At 51.8% G+C, this 13,056-nt stretch overlaps 1 long non-coding RNA gene across 1 annotated transcript in view; it reads right to left on the reverse strand.

The window, feature by feature from the left end:
* Positions 1-208: 208 nt before the first annotated feature.
* Positions 209-13,056, reverse strand: part of LOC129329591 (uncharacterized) — a 49,007-nt gene continuing 36,159 nt past the window's right edge. The window contains exons 2-3 of the long non-coding RNA XR_008596996.1: positions 11,186-11,368; positions 209-397 (exon numbers count right to left, since the gene is read on the reverse strand). This is a non-coding gene — a long non-coding RNA (uncharacterized LOC129329591). The remainder of the gene's footprint in view (positions 398-11,185; positions 11,369-13,056) is intronic.

The raw sequence follows: 13,056 nt of genomic DNA on the forward strand, positions 1-13,056 counted from the left end.
CACCTGATTCCTGCGAGTTTTCAGGTTACAGACACTTTGAGACTTAATTCTTTACAGAAGCTTCTCCTTTATTGTGCTTATGACTATGTATTTCTGCCTGGGTATGTTGGTCAGTGCGTACGGACGCCGTGTGAGACTCAGTACTTGACTTTGGCATGTTGGAAGTATGAATTAATTTCTGGTAAGTCTGTATTGATTGTCAGGCTTTTACTTTTGATTTTTGTTTATTTCCTGTATAGTTACAGTTGTGATATGTTCTTGGTTTGTTTCTTTACAAGTTTAAGGTGGTTAAATGTTGCCCCTGATGACGTGGGAAACACGAAACAGCGGAACTCAGCCGGCACAGTCTGTCAGGCATCGTGGGCTTCTTTGCAGCAGCTTTTGAACACAGCTCCACCTGAAAGAAAACACGTATTATCAAGATTGATTGACTTTATTCAGATACTTGGAATCTCTGGACTTACCTGTTGGATGTCTTCCTGTTGGATTTCTTGTATCATATATGTTAGTCAGCTGCACATGACTCTGGTGCACCTGTCTTTGTATTCTTACCTGACTCATGTTACTGATTGGATTGGAGAGTTGTACTCCATTATAATAATTTTGATACATTTTGTGATTACTTTGTCCCTACTGGTGCGTTTTCACCTTGCTTAGATACCTTTACCTTGCCAGTAGGTTCCTCTTTTTTTTTTGTAGTAGCAAAATAGCAAAGAGTCCAGTAGCACCTTAAGACTAAACAACTTTACTGTAGCATAAGCTTTCGAAAAGCACAGTTCTCTACAGCAGATGCATGGAGGGTATGAGGAAACTGGCCAGATATATACAGGTGGTAAGGGGAGGGGGGAGTAGATGCAAATCAGTTGCAAACGTCATGAAAGAGGTGGAGTGCACAATCCAGGCCGGGTGTGACCGCCTGCCCTCCAAAGCGGAATCTGAACAGAATGCCTGAAAGGCAGTTACTTCTGATAATGAGATAACCATTCATAGTCTCTATTCGATCCAAGTCTGACTGAGTCAAATTTACATATGAATTACAATGCAGCAGCTTCCGGTTGGATGTGAGTCCATTTATTCTTTTGCGCAGAGGTTGGCTGGTTTGTCCAATGTACAGAGCAGATGGACAGTGTTGGCACATGAGGGCACATATCACATTCGAGGAAGAGCAGCCGTAAGAGCCAGAGCCAGTGTAGTTGACACCGTTGGGTCCTATAATCACATTTCCTGGGCAGATATGAGGGCAGAGTTGGCATCTGGGTCTGTTGCAGGGTCTGGTAACTGTGTTGGTGACTCTGCCAGCCGATTCATGGTTGTTGACCAGGGCCAAAGCTTTTTCATCCCTGGAAGGCTTAAATGTAATGAAGAGTCCACATGTGTCTCATGAACCAATTCAGTCAAAGAACTGCTCCAATTCTGATTTCTGTCTAGATGTTTCCAACCCCGTGCCTAATGGGTCAATTTCAGATACAATCTTTAAACATATAACGGGGGGGGGGGGTGGAATCCACAGAACAGTTCTAGGCTTACTGTACTCAGACCGTACAATTGTGGCTGCTGTTTTTGTTAAATGGTTGTATTTCGTTAATATTTCATCTTGACGAGAATCAAACAGGATTTCTCCAAGGTTGCCACCATAAGAATAATTACTTAATTTTGATCCAGAAGTCAGTGTATCAACTGTTCTAGTTTTTGATGCTGGGAAAAGAATTGAGTGGGTCTTCTGGAGAGCTGTTATAACATCTTCCAGAAAAGTATTCCAAAACTCTGCTCACATGCTTGAGGACACACCTCTGCTCCATCATAATAAAAGCATCTCCCTGTCTATCCATCTGTGGCAGGCTTAACTCATCAGAAAATGAATCTAGGAGCCTCAAAACTGTCCACTAGCAACAGGACTGTGGGTGTCGCAGTGGCCAAAATGAGGGGCCCTCAGGTCCGGACTGTTGGCAACGTAAAATAAGATTCTTTGTTCATGGCTGACATAACTAGGAAAAGAGAAAGTAAGACATGTCCCATCCACCCATTGTGAAGTACACTGGGTAACTTTGGGGCTGTCATTCTTTCTCAGCTTAACGTACCTCACAGGGTTGTTGTTCATGGCTGACATGACTAGGAAAAGAGAGAGCAGGCATTCAAAAAGCCCTTCCCCCTTCACACACTTTAGGATGATTGTGGAGTTGCAGTGCCAAAAATGAAAATAATGGGAATTTTCTGGCCCATCTGATCTCTGGACCCTACCCAGCCCCCGCTGTAGTTGCAAGAGATGCTAAGGTTGTCTGTTGCAAAACTCATCCAGAAAAGCGAGGCGTTTTGGATGGCCCTGTCTTGGGGGTGAACGTGGGTGTTGCAACCAAAGGGGGTTGGAATATACTGGCCCATGTTATCTCTTGCCGGGTGACCTTGAGCCAATCACTGTCCCTCCCTGCACCCAATCTACCTCACAGGGCTGTTGTTGAGATGAGAATGTAAGTCTCTTTTTCTCTATACTAAGATGAAATTAATCAAATACTGAAAGTACTGAAATGAAGTGTCCAGCTGTGCAGAACCCTTCCTTGGCATATGGGCAACTTTATGTATGACGCTCCGGACTAGTGGACAGGAGGCAAGTACTTACTTCAGCATGGCATGGTAGATTAATCAGTGTAGTATGTAAAGAATTCTTCCTACCTGGTGTGCTTTGACCCTGGGGGAGAAGAGGCAGAGCAGGAGTGGCACACTCCAGAGTACCCTAAGCCCGTAGAAGAAGGGGGAAAGAAGGCGGGAGAGTCCTAAGGGAGGGCATGTCTGTACCTGCAGAGCATACGCCAATGTCTTTTCCTCAGTTGGAATCCTTTCTTCCTCCCATCTAAGCGGCTCGGCTCCCATCTCACTTTCTCTTGAAATTCCAGAGCCCTTAATCTGTCCTGCTCTTTCAAAACATCCGTCCGTGTGCTCTGAGAGCTTGCTGAAGTCCAATCTTTGTCCCCTTCACATCTCCACAGATTTTTCTTCATGAGGGATTCCCAAATCTATACACTATTCAATTAGTCTTTTTTCATTCCAAGGAACTCGCCCTTTCTTTCTTTACTCATAATACATTTCTCCTCCTTTTCTCCTCATGATGTTCTCCCACCGCTAAAAGGCTTTCCTGTGGCAATGCCTCTGTTTTGGACATTTGGTTTTCAGAAACAAGAAGGTTTTCATGGGGGCTGATCTGTGCAGGTTCAGGTGACAGTTAAAAATGTGGCTGGTTTGCCTAGTGCGGGATGCGCTGCCAGAGGTAGGGTTGGCAGCCTCCAGGTAATGGCTGGAGATCTCCCGGAATTCCAACTGGTCTCCAGGCCACAGAGATCAGTTCACCTGGAGAAAATGGCTACTTTGGGGGGTGGACTCTCCCTCCCCAAACCCCACTTTCTCCAGGTTTCCCCAGGTTTCACCCTCCAGATCTCCAGGAATTTCCCAACTTGGAGCAGGCAGTCCTAGCCAGAGGACAGAGCGACCGCTCTATTATAGTTGTTGTTGTTGTTGTTGTTTTAGTTTAACTCAGATGAGCCATGTAGACAAGAATCTGACCTCTTTTGAGCTCTCCCTTTTACAATCCATGGAGCTAAGGAAAGCTACTCCAGTGTCATGGAGAAGGGGGGAAAGCAGCCTCTGGGGGCAGCTTTCCGCTCGGTTTGTCTTCAGTCTTGGCCCTTTGGGTCCCTGAAGGTGGCTGCTGAGTCTGGACTGGAGGGCTGGCTAAACTGCAAGCTAAGCCACAGTGAGAGCTGAATAAAAACCTGTTTCTTGTCTATGAAGCTGGCTTGTCTTGGTGTTCAAGATACAACCCCACCGCCCTGTCCACTTGGCATCCACCCCAGCAAAGGTTTTAGACAAATCCAACAGTCGCTCCTTCAGCATTTCAAAAAGAAGGCTGCGGTTGCTAAGAGACAGCGTGGGTTCCTCCAGAACAAGTTACATTGCACTATCCTTATCTCCTTTTTGGACAGAATTCCCACTCCTTTGGTGGAGCAGGGAATGCGGTGGACAGAGATTCTCTTGACTCTAGTAAGGAATTGGATGGGATTCCACATGATCTTGTTGACCAGTTGGTAAAATGTGCTTTGGATGGTGCTACTGTGAGGTGGATTTGCCATTGGTGGCCACATCACGCTCCAAGAGTACTTGCAGGGTTCCTCTTCCTCGTGGAAGCAGAGGGCCTCAGGGCCCTGTCCTGGGCCCTGTATTCTTTAACATCTTTTTCAATGACTTACATGAGGGAATGGAGGGGATGCTCATTAAAATAAGCAGACAATACTAGATCAGGAGGGAAGCTAATCTAGTAGAAGATTCAGGAAGATCTTGACAGGTTGGAAAGCTGGGCTGGGCTAAAATGAACCAAATGCATTTCAATAAAGATAAAGGGGCCTTAGTAGACCATCCCCTAAACATGAGTCAGCAGTGAGATGCAGCAGCTCGGAAGCAGTGTGATGCAGTTTGCGGTTGCAGCAACACACATCTGCTGTCCAGATCACGTGGAGTAGCAGTTTCCCTTTGCTCTGCTCTAGTTAGACCTCGTTTTGAGTACTGGGTTCCGTTTGGGGCAACACCATTTAGGAAGGCTGTGGACAAGCCAGCATGTGTCAGAAGGAAGCTAAAAAGATGGTCTGGGGTCTGGAGCCCAAATCCTCAGAGGAAAGGTTGAAGGAGCTGGGTCTGTTTCTCTTGGAGTGGAGATGACTGTGAGGAGGTAAAACGACAGCCCTCTTCTAGTATTTGAAGGGCTGTCACATAGAGAAGGGAGTTGAATTGTTTTCTGTTGCCCCAGAGGGTTGGACCAGAACCAGTGGGTGAAAATGCAAGTAAAGTGTTTGGCTAAACATTAAGAAGCACTTCCGGAGAGTCGAAGCAGTTCCTCAGGTGGGTTCTCCTCCTCCAGAGGATTTGAAGGAGACATCAGTCAGCAATGCTGATTCTATTCCTTCTGTTTCTGCTTCTGTATGGCTTCTAGGCTGTAATTTAGCGACTGTGGCTTACGAGCCATTCTTCTCTGTTTGGTACTAATAGCCTTTCTACTCTTTGATATTCTTCCAGATGGCTTCTTCCTCAAGGAGCAAACACCTGTTGATGTAAGTGAGATTCGCTCCCATTTCTCAGTTTACCTCCTTTCCTTTCTCCCGCAGCCAGGGATGGATCTCAGCAAAGGGATATTCAGGCCCCCAATGAGGATATCAGGGCCTCCTGGCCAGACCTTCTGCCCTGGAAGGGGTTTCTCCTCCTCCCGCCAACCCAGAAGGGGCCCCCAGCTCTCCAGCCCGGGCAACCTCCAGCTCTTCTAGGCAGGGGAGAAAAGCTGTGCTTGGGATGCTCCTCCACGCACACAACTGCCCCATTGCCCTCGGGCAAGCTATGAGATGGGGTGGCTCATCTGCCTACATTGCGCACCTCCCTTCACTCCTGGCAGTCAGCCAGTGGAAAGATGAATTGCTCTCAGAGAGTTTTCGGTGAGCAATGGGACCCTGAGCTGCTCAAAGCAGTTGCTGCAGCAGAAAGGCTGACGTGATCTGGGGAATGGTGGGTCAAAATCCCTCCTCAGACACCAATTCCCCTTTCGCATTCCCCTTCGGAGCCATGGGCGGGGGGAGGGGGGAAGGACCCACACAGGCCTATGTTTCAAGGCTGATGTTAGGAACGCTGACTGGGAAGCACTTAGGGTTGAATGCTCACAGGTCTCTCGCATCTGCTGGCCATTGGACCAGTCACATTCTCCCACCCTAAGCTGCCTCACAAAGTTGTAAGCACAAGCGGGAGAAGATGTATGCCGCTTTGGATCCCTCCCAGAAAGAAAAGTGGGGTATAAATGAAGCAAATCAATCAGTGAACAATAATTGCACCAAACTGGGATTGAGAATGCCTCACGGGCTCTGCAAGGAGTTGGTATAGAGGAAGAGGCAGAAGAGAGGAGGTGAAGCAGCAGGAGACAGAAGGGCGTGCTGCAAGCAGGCCACGGCTGTGAAGGGGAGAGCACAGTGGAGCAGGAGTAGAAACCGAACTTCCTTCATCCTAGCCCAGGGGAAGGGAAAGCTGCCCCCTCCCCCGTGCAGAACGAGGGTGTCAGGGCTAGCAGCAGCCGCCACTGGGCGGGGCGCTGGGCAATCTGCTCCTGATGTCATAGGGGGGCCAGGGATGCTGCAGGACCCTGCTCTGTGGAAGGAGGGGTGGTATACCTCACCCAGACTCCCTCTCAGTCCACTCGCTGGCCTGCTCAACCTGGCCTGCTTACCCCCTGTGTCCTTCTTCATCCCCTCCTTCCAGAACTCTCCTCCAAACCTCCACTCTTGCATTGCACCGTTCTCACTCCACATCATCACTCCTCACTCACACCCACCACCCCAGAGCTCTTCCCAGCCACCCTTTATAGGGCTTCCTATCTCCACCCCGCCCTCCTTCCAGGCTTGTTCCTTCTCCTGACCGGGCCCAGCTGTGCGTTCCCCCAGGTGTTTCCCTCCAACCACTAATCCCTTCTGGGCTCCTTTGCCTAGCTGGCAGGGTGGGGTTGAGTGTGAGCCATCCCCAGCTGAGGGCTCCTTGGCCTTGCTCACGAGGGGCTGCCCCAGCCAGCCTCTGAGCTACTGAGCTTGCCTGGCCTTGCTCACGAGGAGCTGCCTTAGCCAGCTTCCGTGCTGCCTGCTTGGCAATGCTGGGCGGGGCTACCCATCTCCTCCCCCAGAATGCCTGTGGCAGCCCCCCCTGTAGAGGCTTGGCTTCTAGCAACTCCTGAGCCAGGCTGCTGTCTTCTAGCCCTGGCGTGGCCCTGGGCTGTCTCAAGCTGCTGCAGCAGGGGTAGCTGGCTGGGCTGCTGGGATCAGCCACAGCTACACCATGTTGGCTGGCTACTGGGCTTCTCTGGCTGAGCTGATTAGGGAAGGTGGGCCCAGCTGTGGCCCCTTGGCTGGCTGCCCAGCTCTTCCCACAGAGTGCCCTCAGCAGCTCCACCCGGAGGGGCTGGCTTCTGAGCACCTCCTGAGTCAGGTTGCCATCTTCAAGCTGGGGTGGATGCTGGGGCATGGCTCTGAGTTGCTGTGGCTGCTTCTCCCCCTTTGCAGGTAAGGGCCCTGTTTGGGCTGCTGCTGGGTCCCAATTCTTCCTGCCTCTGCCCTCTCCCTTTGGTGTAGGCAGGTTCTGGCCCTGGCTGCTGGCTGAGGTGGCAGGACTGCTGTCTCCTGGCTGCCTCCCCCTGCTTCCTCTTGTTGAGGCCGGGGGCTGTGCCTCAGACCCCGAACAGAGGGCACCCAGAAGCGCCTGGGAAAGCCCAGAGTCGAGGTGCCCCTGAGGTGCCCATCCACATGACACTTCCAGGATCCTTCCAGCCAGTTCCTGCTAGGCCCAGAGCTTTCAGCAGCCCAAAGCCAAGGCAGGCGCCCAAAGGGACAGAGGCAGCTGCCAGGCCCACTTCTTGCTCTCTCTTAGGCTTGGAAGAAGACAGAGGCCCCTGCCTTGTCCCTGGGCTGCCTCGACAGGATGGGTGTGCTCAGTGCTAAGAACTGGGGCCCCATTCAGACCCTCAAAGGCCCGCCAGGCGGGACCTCAGAGTCAAGCCCAGGGCTCCACCAAATATGCATGCAGTTTCCTTTCATGTCCATGGACTTCATGCCCCTTCTGCAAGAATGCGTCTTCTGAAAATGTGGCTCTGTTCATCTACTGTAGCTGAGTCCAGCCCCTCCCCAACGCGCTTCTTCCCAAGACCCCATCCTTTGAGCCCAAACGGACGGGGGACCATCGCGCACCCCCCTCCCCGCAGCCTTGACCTTTCCCTCATCCGTGCCTCATTTCTCAATTCTTGCCTCAGAGCACTGCCACAGCTATGCAGGAGGGGGTCAGGGAGAAAGGGGGGCTGGAGGGACGGAGGCTCTGAAGGGGGGAGAAAGAGAGAGAGCCCTGGAGGAGAAAGAGGGGAAGCTGTGCCGGTCAGGGCAGCCAAGCCTGAACTTGTGCTTTCTTCCTGCCAGGGCTTGGAGGGAGTGGCCGCCACCTGAGGTAGAAGGCAAAGGATGGGCAGGCCTGGAAGCGCCAGTACCAGAATGTCATCTGTATGGGAAAGGTAAGGAGAAGGTTCTGGCAGTGCTGGAAGGGCTTCTTTTCCAAGCCAGCTCTCTTGAGAAGGGAGGGTCTCAGAGCCTCGCTACAAGTGACATCTTCCACGCGAAGGGCACTTGATCATTTTCGCAAGTCTTTCTGGGTACTGAAGTCCCTCTCCCACACCCCTTTTCCTTCTGTTCCTCCCCCTCTCCGTTAGCACGGCTGCCTGAAGAGACGGAGAAAGCCTACGAGAGCAGCTTTTGCAAATCGTCTTGCTGGGGGGTGGGGAATGCTCTAGAGAAAGCTGACATGTGAAGTCCTCCCCTCTCTGTTAGAACTGTTAGGATCGCTGCCTTAAAAGTCAGAGAAAGCCTGCGTTTGCAAATCGTTTCTCTAGTCACAAGCCTGCTCTCAATGATCTTTGGGGGCGGGCAGCTGCAACTTTCTAAGCTTTCTCTAGAGTATTCCCCCCTTCCCCGAGCTGCCCGCTGCAACTTTGCTAATCGTCTTGCTCGGGGAGGGGGGGAAATACTCTAGAGAAAGCTTAGAAAGTTGCAGCTGCCCGCCCCCAAAGATCATTGAGAGCAGGCTTGCGACTAGAGAAACAATTTGCAAACGCAGGCTTTCTCTGACTTTTAAGGCAGCGATCCTAACAGTTCTAACAGAGAGGGGAGGACTTCACATGTCAGCTTTCTCTAGAGCATTCCCCACCCCCCAGCAAGACGATTTGCAAAAGCTGCTCTCGTAGGCTTTCTCCGTCTCTTCAGGCAGCCGTGCTAACGGAGACGGGAAGGAACAGAAGGAAAAGGGGTGTGGGAGAGGGACTTCAGTACCCAGAAAGACTTGCGAAAATGATCAAGTGCCCTTCGCGTGGAAGATGTCACTTGTAGCGAGGCTCTCAGGCAAAAGGTGTCCTTATTCCCTTCCCCTCCAGAAAGCAGGGCAGCCATGGGCAAGAATTCTTTAGCCAGTGGTGCAAAGAGACACTGGCCTCTCCTCGCTTGCAGTTAGGACTCACCCTCTACATGCTTATTAACATTTTGAGGGCATGTCACCATCCTTTTACCTTGCCGTTAAGAGTGTAGCAGGAGGAGAGGCAGAGCTTCTGGTTTCTCTGTTGAAATGGGGTTAGGCAAAAGACACGGGGGTGGGGCTCCACAGGGTCAGGCGTCAGGGCAGCTTCCCTTATGTCCAGGAGAGAGCCGCCACTGAGCGGGACTTCTGTTTTCAGCACTTCCGGGCCTGCCTGAGTGAGGAGCAGCTCTCCCAATGCCTCCTGGCCTGCTGGGACTTCATCGTCTGCCTGAGCCAGGACTGGGTGAGGGAGGGAGCCGCCTACGTGGCCTGGCCCTCCATGGCCAGGCCCAGGCAGTTTTGGATGAGGAGGAGGAGGTGAGCAAGGGCGAGGGGCCTTGGGGGTGGAAGGGGGGAGTGGAAGCAGCCCCCTCCTGATGCAATGGAAAAAGAAGAATTGGGATAATTCGGGGTCTTTTTGGTTCACATCTACAGGAAAGAAAACTCAGGGCGGGGCTTGCGCTAGTCACTTATGACTACCGTAATGGCACTGATGTCCCCCTTGTACTCCGCCTCCTCCTCTAACCAGCAGGTAAGGCCATTTCCCCACAGAATGGGTGGGTGGGGCTGAAGACAGCCCCGACAGCCCAAAGGAGTGCTGCTCCCCAGCAAGGCCCTCTCTGGAAGTTTTCCTTGGTCCACGGGAGCCCCCTTCCCTCACTTCGGCCCGATGGCTGAAACCAACCCTTGACACAACAGCCCTGCCCAGGCCAAAGATGGATCTGCTTTGTTTTCTGTCAGAAAAATGGTCCTCAGTGTAGCGCGCCCTTGAGAAAGGGGTCTCTCGGTGCTGCCTGGCTCCCTGAGCTTGAGGCTCTTTGTTTTCTCCCTCTGAGAGGTGGGAAGGAAGAAAGAAGCTGGCCTCTCCTGAGAAAGGAGACCCTTGGTCTGGGCCCTCCCTGGCATGGGCTCTGCAGGGACTCAGGCAAGGGAGGGAAGGGAGGGCGGCACACCACCTGCTCCTTTCGAGTGGAGATCCCAACAGTGATCCCAGCCTCTGCATGCAAAGCTGGGGCTTAGCTGCTGAGGAGGGTTGCCAACACGACTGGAGAAAATGGCTCCCCCCCCTCCAAACCGTCGGCAACCTGAGCCATGGCCCTTTGCCTCTCTCCCCCTGAAAACAAGGAAAGAGATAGAAAGAGCATCTTTCCGGCAGGTCCTGCCCTGATCTGAAGCTGAGAGCTATTTTTGTTGTTGTTGTTACTTAAAACAAAACCTTTCCCAACCATGAAACCCCAAGAAAGGGAACAAAGAAGGGAACGGGGGGTGCAGGAACAGGGAAAGGCTGCTGCCTGCCTTTGACTCTGGCATAGGGCTTAGTTTGCCAGTCCGGCAATGGAGAAGCACATGGGGTGACTTTGGGCCAGTCACACCTTGGCCGATTCCAGACGGCCCTCCCCATCCTTAAACATCGCGCGTTGTCGCACGGAAAACTCAAAATATCGCGTTTTCTCGCATGAATTTTGTGCGACGTCGCGCAAAACTTGCACGAGAAAACTCGATACTTCGCGTTTTCGGTGCAACGACGCGCGACGTTTCGGGATGGGGAGGGCTGTCTGGAATCTGCCCATCTCTCCCTGTGCTCTGCCTCACTGAGTAATTGTGATGGGGGGAAAGAAGGAGGAAAGAGCCATGATTGCTGCCCCGGGTTCAAGCCCAGGTTTTCTCCTGAAAGAGCTCCGGAAGCCGGTCTTCCCAAAAACCCTTCCCTGTTGGCCAGTTACTCCAGACAATGCTGACCTGCATGAACTAAAGCCATGTGGGGCTGATCCTGACGGACAAGTTGTGGAGTGGAAGGCAATCCCTCATTCCTTCCTAGACCGGCCCATGCTCTGGTACCATTTCCTTTGACTGTAGGCATCTTCACAGGGGCGTGGTTCTCTGAAGGAACATGCATGCAGAAGGTTGGACCAGCGCACTAAAAACTTCTGTCTCTGGTTTGCTTTTCGTAGGCCACACAAGGATGCGCAGAGAAGCCATTTCACATACCACAAGCACTTGAAAGGGAGCTTCTCTGGGAGGCATCGAGAGAGGTTCCTCACGCCTCTGCTGAGAGATACTAGCTACTCACCTCTGCCTTTACTCCTCGGCGCCCTCTGTCGGGCTCCATCAGAGAGGAGGCCGTAGGAGAGCCATTTCCAGCCCGGGCAGGCAGCAACCTCCATCTCAGCCCAGCCTCCTCAGTGCTTGACGCACGTTACCAACGTCTGCCTTCTTCAAACTGTGCTGCAGTGTTTGGAGAATTTCCTCCAACCTGGGCAGAGAGAGAGAGACCAGCAGCTCAGTCCAGCGTCATCTGGGCCTGGAGCCCATTACCAACACCTGCCTCCTTCAAACTGGGCTGCCGTGTGGAGGATTGTCTCCAGACTGGCCAGAGCGAGACCAGCATCTCAGCCCAGTATCTTCTGTGCCTGGAGCACCTGCCTTCTTCAAACTGCACTGCTGTGCGACCCCTTTACCAAACACCTGCCTCCTTCAAACTGGGCTTCCATGCGGAGAATTGCCTCCAGCCTGGGCAGAGAGAGAGTGCAGCATCTCAGCCCAGCATCCTCTGTGCCTAGAGCACCTGCCTTCTTCAAACTGCCCTGGTGTGAGGAGAATTGTCACCAGCCTGAGCCGAGAGAGACCAGTCTCTCAGCCCGGCATCCTCTGTGCCAGGGCCCCTTTACCAACACCTGCCTCCTTCAAACTGCGCTGCTCTGCAGAGAACTGTCCTCAGCGTGGGCAGAGAGAGACTTTAGATCCATCTGCCTCCAGGAAACTGTTGCTTGCAGTGGAAGAATGGACTTTAGCCGGGGGTGAGAGGGACCCCCTCTGTCCAGGATTGTGCCGATTCAGTTCCTCCAGGGCTCGTCATGGGTGTTCTTAGTACAGTTTTGCTGATTCTATTTATATACTGCCTGGGTTGGGCCCGTTTTTAACTGGAGATGCTGAGGATCGAACCTGGGACCTTGTGCATATAATGCAGAGGCTCTTCCATTGAGCCACAAGCCCTCCCCACACACATCCCAGGGTTTTGGTGCTCGGAGCAGTTCTAGGCAGTGGATCATGTGTATTTGGTGTAAAGACTTTGGACACAAAAATTAAGAAGACCTAATGAAGGACCCAGTATTGCCTGCAGATTAGTAATATACTTCAAGACACGTCACCTTTCCCCACCAATCTTCCTGGTGCTGCAGGTGATCGTGATGGGAGGAGACATCTCCCCTTTGAAGGTGTGGTCAACATTCCTCAGGTACATTCCAGAAGGATGCATTTTTAGGCTGTTCTCAAATTGCCACCTTAAGGCCATTTTTCCCTGATGTTTAAGATACAAACAATCCCTAGCCTTCTCCCGATAAGAATACTACTAATACTCATAGCAGCATACTTTGTAAACTGCTCTGAGTGGGTGTTAAGTTGTCCTGAGGGGGGGTATATAAATCGAATGTTATGATTATTTTCCAAATAAAAATACACTTCCTTGTTGTGTGTCTTGGTGTGTCTGTGTCCGTGTGGATTGTATTTCCCCATTTCTTCACGTGTTCCTTTTGAAGTCATAACGCAGAACGGTATGATTCACCTTCCAGGGATTTTTTTTAACCTTATCTGGATTAACCAATGCTCATAGCCTAGAGGGGCTTTCAGAATTGCACGGTGGCTTCTGAAACGTTAAGAAGTATCTGACTGGTGTTCCCTGCATCCTCCTCAGTGCTTGGATGAGGGATGGAAGTTCTCAACGTCAGTCCCCAACATGGTCAATTAAACAGGAGCAGTTAAGAGGTGATGTGAATTGCCTCTCCCTGAAGCTGTGGAGAGCCCGTCCCCGTCTGAGTAAAAGTGCGGGCTTTGACAGGCGCTGTGATTCGGCACAAGGCAGCTTCGTGTGTTCGAGAAGAGCAGTCTCTTTATTTATTTATCGCATTTATTGCATTTCTAAACCACCCTCCCCATCAGACGGGC

Source organism: Eublepharis macularius, chromosome 5 (genome assembly GCF_028583425.1).
Source record: "Eublepharis macularius isolate TG4126 chromosome 5, MPM_Emac_v1.0, whole genome shotgun sequence".
NCBI classification, from domain to species: domain Eukaryota; kingdom Metazoa; phylum Chordata; class Lepidosauria; order Squamata; family Eublepharidae; genus Eublepharis; species Eublepharis macularius.